Below are 13785 nucleotides of genomic sequence, written 5' to 3'. Positions count from 1 at the left end.
CCCCCCGTGTCCGGCCTGTCACCGGCGGGCCGATGCTTCCCTCGCGGGGGGCAGCGCCCGGTCTCGGCCTGCCCGGCCCCGGCCACCGTGGGCAGCCCCGGGGGTGCGGCGGGGCGAAGGGCTTTGTTGTGCGGAACTTCTGCCTGGGAGAAGTTTGTGCGGTGAAAGGCGGGTTGATTTGGGTTTATGTGCTCTGCAATCGCAACTGGAACAATTATGAACTGTCAAAATAAATGCGAAGATGAAGCTGATTGTTTAACAAAAAAATGTGTGTTGCTGTGAAGCTGTTTCAATATTTAGCCAGGAAGGCTTGCTGGTATTTTCTGGTGTGGTTTTCTTTTTTCTTTGTTCTTTTCTGAATTATTATTTATTTCTTGGAGCCAGAGTTTGTCCTTGGTTACACCTGCATCAGCTCAGAGCGGTGTCTGGGAGAGAGCTCACTGCGCTGTGATGGAAGGGGTTGTGCCCTCTGGACCCCTGCACCCGGCCCATGATGGAGTGATGGACGCATGGGCAGTGCTTCAGCTCCGTTTCCCACCTGGGCTCCTGTCCGTGGGTGCCCTGCTCCAGCCAAGGGAGCGGTGTGCGTGTGCGTTTGTCAGCACGAGTGGGATTTGCAAGCAGAGATTTTGGACAAATTCCTGTTTTTCCTCCAACAAAGCCCCAGTTCGTGTCGTTACAAGGTTTTATGGGAATATGGACCGGAGAATTTGGCCGTCGTGGTTTTTGGAGGGGAAGCGGAGAGCAAGTTTTATGGTCAGAACTTGGTCGGATGTTTTAGAAAAATCTCTTGACTGTGTTTCACTTTTTATTTTTTTATTTATTTTCCACTTGAACTCAAACTAATTGCTCTTTTTGCAAAGCCAAGAGTGGCTACTGCATGCATCCATCCCACCGTAATCCAATATTGCTAAAAGGGAGCGCAGAAACATTACCCAGTTCTGCCAGCTAATATCACATTCGGATAAAACAATAGCTCGCACACTGAGACTTGACATACTTTTAATGTTCATGTGATAGGTGGCACATTTTGACCTAACGATTTCATGCTGCGTTGAGAAATAATGTCACAAAATCGTTGTTAGGTGCTTTTTCCTGCAGCTCGGTATATGTGTTGAGGAAGTTGTTTCTGAGGATCAGAGGGAGATGAAGGTGTCTCAGGCAGAAGCCCAGTGGCAGGAGTTGCCGCGTGCTGAATTTCTCACTGTGGTTTCAGAACTGAGGAGGAGGTTGGGTTGCTACAGGAGCAGTGTCCCAGTGCTGGTGGGATGCTCAGGTTTGTGTGTCAACTTCTGGTGGAGACAGGAAGCCCTGGTGCTGTGGAGAGGTGTCCTGGTGTGTGTGCACCTCACGCTTTGCATCTGCCTTGGGCTCCTTGGAGGCTTTTCCCCAGGTTCTGGAGGACTTCTTGTGCCCAGCACGTGATGAGATTGCCCTGGTGCTTTGTGCTTGGACTTCAGCCTGTCTCCATGCTTAGCATGGCTGAGAGTGTGCTGAGACAGAGCGTGTTCAGGCTTCTCGATGAAGAACAGTGAGTGGAACTGGTGTACACCTCTGGGAGAACTGAACCTGCATGCAGGGGTAGGCTGGGACAGGGCGGGCTGGGGGCGTGGGGCTGAGTGTGTACCAGTGAGGACATCTGCGCAGCAGGAGGTGTGGGACTGGTGTCATCCCAGCATCTTCTTATGAGTGCTGCGAATAAAGCTGTGAATGAGAACAAGGATTTCCACGTGGCTTCATTTTGCCTGACCTTTCCTGAATGCTTTGTGTTGGGGTGACTGGAAAAGCCCAAATTGTGCCAAGTACCGGGTTGTGAGGCTCATGGATCTTGAGGAGATGCAGGTGTTGCATGAGAAGGTGCATCTGATGGCTGTTGTGGTTCCACCAGGAGTCATTGTGTCTGTTAACACACCAATTATGGGTACACTGATAAAAGTTCCCATCCTTTGAAGCAAGATTATCTTTTTAACCAGCTCCTGCTGCTGGAGCTGCATTCCTGTCCAGGTGTCAGCAGCCCGTGCTGTTGGGGCCTGAGTTGTTCAGTGTAGGCACGGAGGCCGCCTGCTTCTGATTATCAGTGGCTGGGCTTGGCACAGCCTGCGCCTCCATCTCTAATGTCTGCGTGGGGAGCACTGGGGAAAAGTAGAAGGGAGTGAAGACACCAGGCTCTCAGTGTTGATTTTCGGTTGTTTTCTAGGAGTGGCAGTTGGGCAAATCCAGTGTTGTTGCCAGTGTGGCTGGGCCGGCCCTCGCGTGGCCTTGTCAGGCTCTGACGGAGCGCTGGGTGCTGTAGGCAGCACCGGGGCACCCACGGCCTTCTGTGCTGTGGTGAGGGAGCAGCCCTGCAGCTTGGCCTGGATCTGTGAGCGGCCTTGCTCCGTGCTTCGTCTTGTATTTGTTTTCGGCCTCGTGAAGTCTCTCGGCCTGTAAGTAGTGCCCGTGCTTGGTGTGATGGTGTCCTGTCAGCCCAATAGCAACAGCACGGGTTTCCCAAACTCCAGTGGGTGCGGGTTCGCTGCCATGTTCACCTCCCTCTGTGCCCTGGCAGGAGGCCGACGTGTCAGGGCTGTTGGCATGCAGCAGTGAAGATGGTTTACTTGATGAGAAATGAAATCTGACCTGAATGTTAAGATAGCTTAAAGCCTGGGAAGTACTTCATGTTTCCTGAGTCAGCTCTGGCCATCCCCACGGAGTAAGCACTTGGTTTCGGGTTTTCTGAACGCTGAGGAAGGTAATGAGTTTTTTTTCTGCGGATGTTTGTTTAGCTTCAGCTCGGGCAGTTCGTCTGACAAGCCTGAAATGGGACACGGATAGAGATGGCGTGGGGCAGCGAGGGGTGCATTTAAAGGGGATTTTGTTTCGTAAGAGTGACACAATCCCTCGCCATGTGCACATTGAGCTGATTTCTGTTCAGCATTTTGAGACCGTGCTAAATTATTGTCAGGTAAAGCCCAATATAATTAATTACAAATGAGAAATGCTGACAAATATTTGTCAAGGAGCTGTTTAATGAGCTTCATATTCTGTGTCAGATGATTCCATCCACCGAGTGTAAATAATTTTTTAGCAATTGTTCCACTGAGTTTGTGTGATTGAGGCAGATGCTAGCTATGGCAGTTCTACCTATTGGACAGATAAAATAATACAAGACTAGATGGAGTCAAGCTGAACAGCTGATAGGGGCTTTTAAATAGAGACACTGCTGTTGCACAAACAAAACGTGGAAAGAACAGGAAGGTTTTGAAGATGCTGTGGTCTAAACAGTGTGTCTGTGCTGTGTACACAGACAGTGTGACCCCATGTATGCTCCTGAAGGCAGGAGTTTGCTTTGATACCCACTGAGTGATGCCCATTGCTGTGCACAGCCCACTGGAAACACTCATGGGCTGTCTGTGTGACAGTAGGAGCTGGGGTTGGACACCAGCACGATGGGCTTGCGGTGATTTTTCTCCTCGGATCGTTCTGTTCACACCAGCACGATTAACCTGTGTGCTTAAATTCTCCAAGATTTCAACAGTTTGTTCTGCCTTGTCTCTATCCTTTCATATTTCAAGAGGAATTTGATCCTCGTGCCTTACTGCAGCAGCATCATCACATCAGATGTTTGCTCAGTGCTGTCAGCAAATCTTGGTAGCCCTCCTTGTATTTGTTGACTGCTTAGATGCGCCTGTGTTTGTCCTGGTCTCTGTTTGCACATGCAAGTCTTCAGATTTAGACCAGCAGAGAAGAGAAGGTAATAACTAAATGAAGATATCTGCAGATGACGAGTGGCATTGGGTTTGGTGTGACACAAGGATATCATATGAAGTGATGTGTTTATTATTTTCACTATGTACTTAGAGGAAACAGTAAATTGACCTGAGATCAAATTTTGAGATAACCTTGACAGAGCAGCTACGTCTTTTGATGAAAACCCTCTGCGACCAGAGCTGAAGCATCAGCAACCAGAACTGAAACTGGGGCTGATAACAGCGGGATGCAGGTTCCACCAGAGGAACCTTTTGGGTAATTTTTGAAAGCTGTGCTGCTGTAATTTGGGCATGTGAATAAAAGCCTGATACTTGTCTGGGAGGCTGGGCACCCCCGGCTCCCCCTGACTCACAGGCTGGTGGAGAGCTGATGCTGTCTCTTTGCACACATAATGGCAGAGGATTGCTATCTTTGTGTAAGTATTCTTTTAAACTCCTGAAGGTAACAAAGAAATGAAGGTGGGGATTTTTCCCTTTCCCATGGGTGGTAGCAGGAGGCACAATGGCCGTGAGTTAAAGAAGTAAGAGTTTAAACTATAAGGACAATTTCTTTAGATGGACATGATTCAAGTAGTCTCTGCTGGCCCCGCTCTTTAAGATTAACATTAATGGGAATTATACCACATATCAATAGGACAAAAGACACTCTTATCCTTTTTTATCTTGGCATTTTTTTTCCTGCTATTTGCTTGGGAAAGTAAGCCCTTTCTCATTAAATATCTCCCGCCTCTGCTGGGACAAGGGAGTGTAAAGAAATAGGTTTATAAAATAAGGGTAAAAGATCAGGAACTTGGAAAGAAAACGGTCACTAGAGAAAGGCAAAAAAAAAAAAAAAAAAAATCAGCAGAAAGACATCAAGGGGCCGAGTAATTGAAAGATTGAGTTACAACGCTGAGATCAATAGAGACATATTGGCGACTGGATGGGAACACCGCGAACCAAAGGGAGATGTTGTTCCTGGAGGCTGCAGGTGGAATCTGTGTATGCAGATGTGCCCTGGTAGAGCCTACACTGCCGGGGGAATGCTCAACATAATGTGCCCCTGCTCCAACAGCAGTACACCTGGTGTCTGCTCAGCTGGGAGGGAGGCAGGAGGATTGCTCACTCATGAAGTGGCCCCTTTCCCCCTGTCTCTGTTGCTACGCTTATGTGTTTTTTTTTTTTAAGGACTGTTTCTATCAGTTTGAGTGAAGACCCTCCTGTATTACACTGGGGGTCTGACCTGCAGCCTCGTAATTATCTGCAGCTAAATTAGAAGTTCAATCTTTGTTCTCAGCAACAATAAGTTGAGTCAGATAGGTTTTAAAAATAGCCCGAGCTCAAGTTTAGCGAAGTCTCAAACGCAATTAATAAAAGGGTAATGGAATTAGGAAGTTGTGGGCTGAGATGTGGCATTTTTAACTCTGAGTTTTCCTTGACTTGAGTTGCAGTGTTCTGCTGAGGCCGTGTTGTGCTGGTTCTGTCAATGTCTTGTTCTGTTTCTCTGTGTTCTGTACAACATCCTTATGGTTTATCAGTTCAGTATCTGTGTTCTCCTTGGGTTTGGCTCAGTGTGTGCCACAAAATACCAGCATTTCTCGTGCACTCAGTTTGTTGTTGTTTTGACTGGATGCCAAGCCATGGCAAAGACCACTTGAGAACATCATAGTCCTCTAAACTCCTTTGTTGTAAAATGGATATTATGAAAATCCACTTTGTAAGTAATGAGAAATGGCTAATGCAGGTAGGGATTTGTTTGGCTTTAACAGCAGAACGTGTGGTGGCAATTTGTCGGAGCCCCGGCTCGGCTCTGCTGTTCTGTTTGCCTTTAAGTAGTGCGTTACCTTAATATCTTGAGATTTTTCTCCTTGTATCTTGGCAACACTGCTGCTGAAGTTCGCACGCTGATGTGCTGGAGAGAGAAGGCTTTAGCCAAAAGGGTAAATCTTCAGCCTGGTAAATGCTGTAGGGAGGGCTTTGGTTCCGCGTCCTGCACACAGCGGTGTGGAAGTCAGCAGAAGAAGCGCGTTATTCCCTGGCACTGTGTGTATTTGTTTCTTTGTGGCTTTTTGGCTGTCAGGTGTAATTCGATTGTGTTGCGTGGCATACACTGTGTGTGGATTTACTTGGATTTTGTTTGGTGCGTGTCCTGGTCCTCCTGGTTTCAGAATCTGGTGAGACAGATGCGGTGGGTGTGCAGAGGTGTGCAGATATCTGATGTGTCTGAGCGTGGGTTGTGCGATGCTGTGTGATGCATGGATGGGATGAATACCCCACATCCAAATGGGAGCAGTTGCTCCCCAGCCATGCAGGAGAACGGTTCCGTGTTCAGAAGTGATCTCTGTTACTCTGTCTTGCCTGTGCTTGCCAGCTTTGCAAAGTGGAAGCTGCTTCTTCTCTAGAACCAGCGCTTTTATAAATTGCATCTTCTTGCGCTTTTACTTGGTAGCAAAGGGGTATTGTTGGTTCAGGAATAAAACCACCGTCAACCTGTCTCCTCCATCCATGAGGCCAGGGGGTGCCTGGTATAAAAAGAGGTGTCCAGGGGTGCCTGGAGGCTCTGCTGCTGGCCTGGCTCCTGACAGCCTTCCTCACCTTCCTCTGGGCTTCTGCACACCTGCTTGCCTGCACCATGGCACTCTGGAAGGTGCTGGGAGCATCCTTCAGGAATCCTCCAGCAGCTGGCACCCGTTCCCAGCCCACGGGGGGTGCAGAAAGGTGCACACATCTGGCCAGCTGTGCCCAGCGGGCAGTGAAAGTGGCTGTGACCTCAGAGGAGAGCGCGTGGTGAGGAGGTGAAGGAAGAAGTGCTGCTGCTGGGGATGATTTGTGTTGCAACTCAGTGAGTGTTGTGGGTTTTAATGCACATCAAGGGCGCTTTGACCTTTGAATGGAATCTTTTGGTGTGAAATTGGGTCTTTTCTCCCTTCTTTTCTTCTCTTAAAGAAATTCAAAATAAATACTGAAAATCGAAACCGTCTGTTTGGAGGGGACTGAATTGCCTCCCTTTGTTTTATGTGATTTGGATATTACTGAACGATTAAAAGTCCTAGTAATTTTTACTGCCTGGTTATTGTGCTTATGGGCAGGGACTCTTTCGTCATTAGTCACTTTAACTATGGAAAAAAATAATAAAAACGCAATTAATGTAGCTCAACAGCTGAGTCGGCTGGACTCTTTTTTATTTAAAAAAAGTAAATTTTAATGAGTCCTGGGATCAGAAAGATACATCTGGTGGATGGACTTGCCAAGTTTTCAACCTCAGAATGTGTGTTGAAAAACTCAGTGAATTATGTAGCTACAAAAGTGGATCTTTGCATGTTTATAAGACCTCAGTGCAGTCTCCCTATATTTGCCTAATGACAAACAGACGCTCTCACAGAGTTGCAACCCAGAAGGACACGCATATGCTGAAAGGGCTCTGCGAGCTGATAGTGTTTGCATCAGAATGCTGCTAGCAGGGGGATTGTAGCAGATTCATTAAATTAAACAAATAAAATACTTACATCTTGGTCTTGGATGAAAGGAAATAGAATGAAAAGGGAAGGGGGAGAGGCGAGGAAGCACTGAAACTTTAAATGTACATGACGTGTGGGCTGCCATAGTGTGCCTCCACTGCTGAACCAGAAAATGTGTAACAACTGTTTGTCATGTGTATGTATTTATAGCCATTCACGTAATGAAGAAGTTTCATGAGGTTGTAATAACATATCAAGATGGATGTAATTAAAACAGAAGCAAATTGACACCTCTAGATTAAAGGCAAACTCTAAACTAATACACCTGTACGCTGTCACTTATGTATTAGTTGTCCGGGGCAGCCTGCCAGATATGCAAATAAAAAGGCATTGGCACATTTCCTTGGATGTGTGGTTATGAAAACCCAACTATTTAATTTTACCTGGCCCTGCTCAGGTTTGTTGCGACAGCAGGACTCATTAGATGGGTGTCACTGGTGCTTTGTGGCTGGAAGGGGCAAAATGGTGCAGAGGGGTGGGGGAGGGAGCGTGAATAGGGTGGGGATGGGCAGAGAGGAATGGCCTTTGGATGGCACCTCGCCTTAGGGAAGGTGTCTGTGCACCCTTATGGGTCTCTCTAAAGTCATTAACAAACTCATGAGTGTTTGAGCTCGGGTGAATGCTCGTGGAAGTTGTGCTATAACAACAGGTTTTGGTTCTCTAGGTCACTTCTTCCCGGTACGGAAATGTCTCTGAAATAGCTACATGTATTGCAGATGTATTGGGACAACACAGATTGTAAGTGAAATGGCTGTAAAGCATCTTAGCGATTTTGTGTAAATATAAATAGCGTTTTTTCAACTCGTTTCACTTTGCAGAATCACAGCATTTTTCCCGTGGAATGTGGACGCCGGTGTGCAGAATTTCAGCCTGCAGTCACTAGGTTTACTCTGAATTAATTTTCTTGGGGCTCTTAGAGGCAGTCTGCAGAGTGCTGATGTGGGGTGGTGCATTGGCATGGAGCAGCACAGGGCTGATTTGCGTTGTTAGCTGCAGGCAGGTGAATGGAAGCGCCAGGCTTTCCTTGGGGTGACTGGCACCTGGACAGTGTGCGTCCCATTCTGCAGAGGTGGCTGCACAGTGCAGCTGTGCTCGGGGGCTGCCTGCACAAAGGATCCAGTGGGCACGTTTTGCTACACGTCTTCTGAATTAGAGTCTCCTCTTTCAATACATCTGGACGTTAAAGATCAATCACGCGAGGTAGCGTGGCTTCAAAGTGGTTTCGAATGGTCGCGTTTTTGTCTTCAGTGCTTCAGCAACTTTTATTCCACCTTTAATCTTTCATGAGCAGAAGCTTCAAAAGATAATTAGTAAAACATGCTTTTATCTGCATTTATCTCAAAACATGATTAATTTTTTAACTGCAATTACAGCAATCATTTCAAGTTTCCTCTATATTAATGAGTAAAGGGATTTTTTTTTTTTTTTGGTGCCTAAACAGGGCTCTATTGGCTGGGTTGGAAGGTATGTTTATGAGCGTGCTTTTTGTTTTCATTGCTGGGGATTGAATTTCCGGTGCCAGGAAGTAATATTTCACATGGATTAAAGTCTTTGAAATGCTCTTGCCCAGCTTCCCCGGATCATTTTGAGGAGCTGACAATAATGGGAACGGCAGCAGGCGCTTTGCGAGGCCCTGCTGCTGGCTGGGTGCTTGTTGCACGCGTGCTGCGTGGTACTGCCGTGGCAGCGTAGGAAATGCAGTGCAGGTGGTTTGTTGATGAATTGGCAGTGACGTGTGAGGACCTGGTATGTGGGGTTTTTTTGTGTTTTTTTTTTTTTTTTTCCCCAGTTCCCATCATTTAGGCCCAAGTGCAGGATGTCGGAGGGGATTTGGGGTAAGCCCGCACCACGCTGCTTCACGCGTGGTTTTAATTTCTAAGTCGGGATTCCACTTGCCCTGCCCTGCAGTCCCTGGGGAGGTGGGTGGGATGGTGACCCCAGCAGTGAATTGGGCAGCTGCATAGGAAGGCAGGCGAGTGTGTAATCAGATTGCTGATAAAACCAGGTCTCCGAGTCCCCTGAATGGGTGGCTGTGCTGTGAATAGGCTGTAAGGTCTGCTGTGGCTGCTCTCTTTGTTCGGTGCTGTGACAGAAATCTCTCTGGTCTCCTTGTTGGCATATTTTTACATCTGTTATCCATATTCTGGATTTGTTCTGGCTGCGGTCTTATTTTGTTTTGCAAAACCTACCTGGGTTTGGGACGGAGATATATGTTTGCTAAGGCAGATTTGGAAATTGTGTTGTTGAAATACAGCCCATATGGGCCATTGTAAAATGGTTACTGCAGCATATAATTGCCTTCACAATGATGTGCTTTGTCATTTCACTTCCATCTTCAAAGAGGCTCTCCTGTAGTCTGCTGACAGCAATGGTGGTATTAGAAAACATATGGATTTGTAAAGGCATTAAACTGTCTTTAGTTCAAGGATTAGATTACAGTGTTAGCGTATGGGTCACCACGTTCCCGTGCGGACAGGCTGCGCTTGGCGATGCCGCGTTGTGCTGTGGGCTGGGGAAGGGGTTGTGCATTGAAAGTATTGGGTGTAATACTCCTGAGCGCAGGGAGAAGCAGCAGCCCTTGTGCTGTATGTCTGTGTGTCCCAGCTTGCCCCGTGTTGTCTGTCTGTCCCACCTCCCTCCCCTGGGCTTGTACAGCTCGCTCAGGGCTGCCCACCGCAATGGGACTTCAATGATGCCTCGAGGGCAGTGCCAAGGTGGGACAATACAAGCAATGGAAGAACTACAAAGTCAGCTTAGAAATTGGAAGGGTTTTTCAGCCCTCTGTGCTGGGCTGCTACTCTGAATATTTTGAGTTTTTGTTGCTATTATGTTTACATACAGAGGACTCATTCACACGGCCCGGCTCCCCGTGTCTAAGCACAGAGCAAACCGCTCAGCTCTCAGCTGTTCTCTGCCTCTGCGTTCCCAAGTGTGGGTTCCCAGGGGGTCTTTGGGATCTGCACGCTGTAGGATGCAGCAGTGCAGCCTCTGTGCAGCACAGAGCCACTTTCTGCTTCTCCTTTGTACCCTCAGGTGAAAGCTGGAGCGCAAAAGGGGTAATAAACCAAGACGATCCTTCTTCTTTGGTTTTGTTCCTTATTTTTGTCTAGGACCTGCAGCCTTCCCAGCTGGAGCAGCAGAGCTGCACGGGGCTTGCTTGGCCCATGGCCACCATCACCTGCTGCTGTGCTGCGCTTTGTGCTCGACCCTCCCCAAACAGCCCTGGTATCTCGTCCTTCAGGCACTGTCCCGCTGCAGTGTATCAGGGCTGCCTTATGGTGATATGTTTCCCTAAATCTGGCTGTGAGAAATGTTAAAGGCTGCATTACTGCTTCTGACAGCTGCGATGGTGATAAGCAAATTAGGGCTGTCATTAGCGCCGGTGTCTGCTGGTGTGGTGTGTCGTGGAACTGGGATATCTACGTTACTAACTGGCCTATAAAAATATGTAAGTCAGTGCAGGCTTTTTAATCCTTGCGTAACAAATTTAAGAGCAAAGCTGCTTCGTGATAGGAGATGTATGAAATGGAGCGGGGGTTCACGTGTGGCACACGGCATGATTTGTGCTGGGCAGCACAGACATGAAGAGGACGAACAGTTCGTGCTGCGAGGCGCCAGCAGGGCTTTGTCTGGTGACCGTGTACGTGTGCTGTTGCTTACATCAGTCCTTCCTTAAGACAATGCTTGACGTTAAACCTCACAGCACTTCTAATGAGTATTTGCTGAAGCGCAGTCAGGAGCATGTTACCAGCTATGTACATAAATCCACACATCTGTATCAGATGTGCACCTAAATACATCTTTACTGCAAGGCTTTGCAAATGTGGCTTTCTGTGAAGGAGTGCATCTGGTGGACAGCATGGGGCTCTGTCCTGTGCCCATTGCAGGACACAGCCGGGTCCAGGCCCCGGTGTCTCCTCCCACCCTGTCGTGCCCTGAGCTGTCTCCAGTCCGGCTGAACAGGTGGTGGGACTCAAATCGCCGCGCTCTGAATGGAGCTCGCTCTGCACAATAGCTCACCAGAGGCCTGTTTTGTTACAGAACATTGATTGAATAAATATTCCTATGCATACAAAAGAGGAGAAATCTGTTACAGCGCTCCGCAGTTATTTTTCCATTATTGGCAAGGAGCTCGCTAATTTTCCTGCCCCTTCCAGTCTCGGTGCCTGTCTCCCTCCCTCCCTTCCCATCGCTCCGAACACCTCCAAGTGCACGAGCACCATGCAGACAGCCCAGCAGCTCCTCGGGTCGGCTTGCACACAGTGTGCAGCTGGTTCTCATTAACTCCACACTTCGCATTCGGTATCAGCATTCCTCGTGGTAACTGCCATTCTTTTTGTTAATACATACAGCAGTGGTCTAAAATACGATGCCGCAATACTGGTGTCTTGCGTAATGTGGGCATTTGGAGCAGAATGTTTGACTCTTGAAGAATGTCTTTTTTTCCGGCGTGCTCCTGTGACCCACGATCTTCTCAAACCTTCGAGGCAGAAGTTCCTCTGATGTGTGTGTGCGTGCATCATAATGCAGTGCAGTTATTTTGTTGTTACCTTTCAAGATCTGATATTATGCCCACGTGTGTGCCCACCGGCCCTTAGGCACGGGCAGTGTACAGCTCATTCATTTTTCCCATAACATGAGAAAACCCCAAATCCATGGGCTAAGGGCCGGGTCAGTGCCTGCTGAGCAGTAAGGCAGTGATTGATGGCAGTGCTGCTGCTCTCCCTCATGGAAAGGTTCGGTGTGAGTTTCTTAGGAATGCTGATAGTTACAGGAACCTATCAAAGGGCACAGAAAATATGAAATGAGCAAGCAGGAATGGGAGTTAATTAGCGAGCAGTGATTACTCTGATATAACCAATTATTGGATCATTAAATGTTTATTACCTTTTTTTTATGCTCCTTTCCCCCCTAAAGTGCAGTTTTGTCCTCATACTATTAAAGAAAAAGAGTGGGTCTAACACGTGAAAAGCCATTTTAAAGCCTGGAAGGGACGAAAAGAGCATCTCCTCCTGGCACCTGCCGCACTGACTGCTCACTCCGCTTTGCCTTGCTCCGCATATTTGGGGTCAAGTGCTGTGAACCCTGTGCGAATTCAGATGAGCTCATTGCTAGGAAGGGACGCAGGGGCAGCGGTGGGGCTCAGCTCGTGCCGTGTGCTGCAGCACGAGGTGGACGTGTCTTTCTCATTCATCTCCCAGCAGCTCCTCCCTTCCCTCCCTGGGCCTCCCAAGGGAGCAGTTCCCATGGCAGGGCAGAAGCGATGCAGCTTGAGAGCAAGATGTAAACCGCGCCTGGCTCTTCTGCCGGCAACTGGAAAATAGCATCTTTTCAGGCTGACTGCGGTTATTTTGGGTGACATTTGAGGGTTTAAAATGTTAAAGCAATTTTTTAAAATACAGCTATTTGTGACTTTCGTAGATGATCCTTAAACGTGGAGTTGTTTAAGCTTTCTATCTCAGGGAAGGAAGGGTCAGGGTAAGAAATGGTCCCTGCCTGTCACTGCGGTGCATCGGTCGGGGTACGCGTGTACGTGGAGCGGTGCCTCTGGCTGTGAGGCTGGCAGAGGGTTCTGGGCTCACACGGAGCCCCCAGGGTTGGGTTTTACCCCCGTGGTGCGTGCAGGTCCCTGGGCAGGAGCTGATAATGACCCCACTTCCATTTCTCAACATTTTGCGTGTCTCGTCCCCCACTGCCACCGCATTTGTGCCCGTGTAGTGGAGTTTTCTCTTGAGTGCTGTCTGTGTGTGCAGTCGATGAACTCTTGGGGAGCAAATTTGTCCGTGCCCTTTTTTGTGAGTTTAGCCCCGTTTTTATTTGTCAATTTTTATTAATGCCTCCCTTTGCCAAGTTGGAAGCTTCACCCCTTTTTGAACTAAACCTTCATTCAGGCTTTCTTTTTGCTGTCCGTCATCTTTTCCTGGCACAGCCCAGCCAGCCAGAATGTCCATCCTGACTTTCAGGTCTCACCTCTGAAGCCTGAACCCCCGTGGAAGCAGCTGGGCATGTGCTGGGAACACAGCAGAGGTGGAGGCTGGGATGCTGTTTGCAGCTTGGTGTTGCTGCTGCAGTGGAAAAGGAGGAAAGTCCATTAAACTGCACTCAGGGGAAATTAAATTATTGCCTTCTCTGCAGTTCTGTGTCAAATCCGTTGTGTGGCACTTGGGACCTCGCCCTGTCTCTACATACTCCCCTTCCTGCTGGTGGGTTTTCCTCTTTACTCCTTGAAAGGAGAACTGTATTCTGGGCTCGTTTTTGTTTTTCTTATTTTCGGAAGAGTACAGAGCATGTTTACTTCATGAAGCCAGCATGGTGCAGGTCACAGCCCGGTGCCTGCAGCGCAGAGCCAGGACTGGTCAGAGATGTGCAGGGACTGGTGGGAGCTCCACCTCCCCCCCTGCCAAAGCACCGTCACTGTGAGCGTTCAGCGGCGATGCGGCTTCCTCTCACCTGCTGACCATCCTGCTGCAGTTGTCAGCTGTCTCCGTGGTGTCAGCACCTGATGCCTGGTGTCCTGCAGTGGGTGTGGGAGGCCGGCC

The 13785-nt window shown here is 48.4% G+C and overlaps 1 protein-coding gene across 5 annotated transcripts in view; it reads left to right on the top strand.

Annotated features, from left to right (window-relative positions):
* The window catches only part of AUTS2 (AUTS2, activator of transcription and developmental regulator), a 670249-nt gene that overhangs the window by 928 nt on the left and 655536 nt on the right, over positions 1–13785 (top strand). The window lies entirely within an intron of this gene.

Source organism: Numida meleagris, chromosome 18 (assembly GCF_002078875.1).
Source record: "Numida meleagris isolate 19003 breed g44 Domestic line chromosome 18, NumMel1.0, whole genome shotgun sequence".
In the NCBI taxonomy this organism is placed as follows: Eukaryota; Metazoa; Chordata; class Aves; order Galliformes; family Numididae; genus Numida; species Numida meleagris.
Note: the sequence above shows the minus strand (reverse complement) of the source record. Positions and strands in the feature narration are given on the sequence as shown.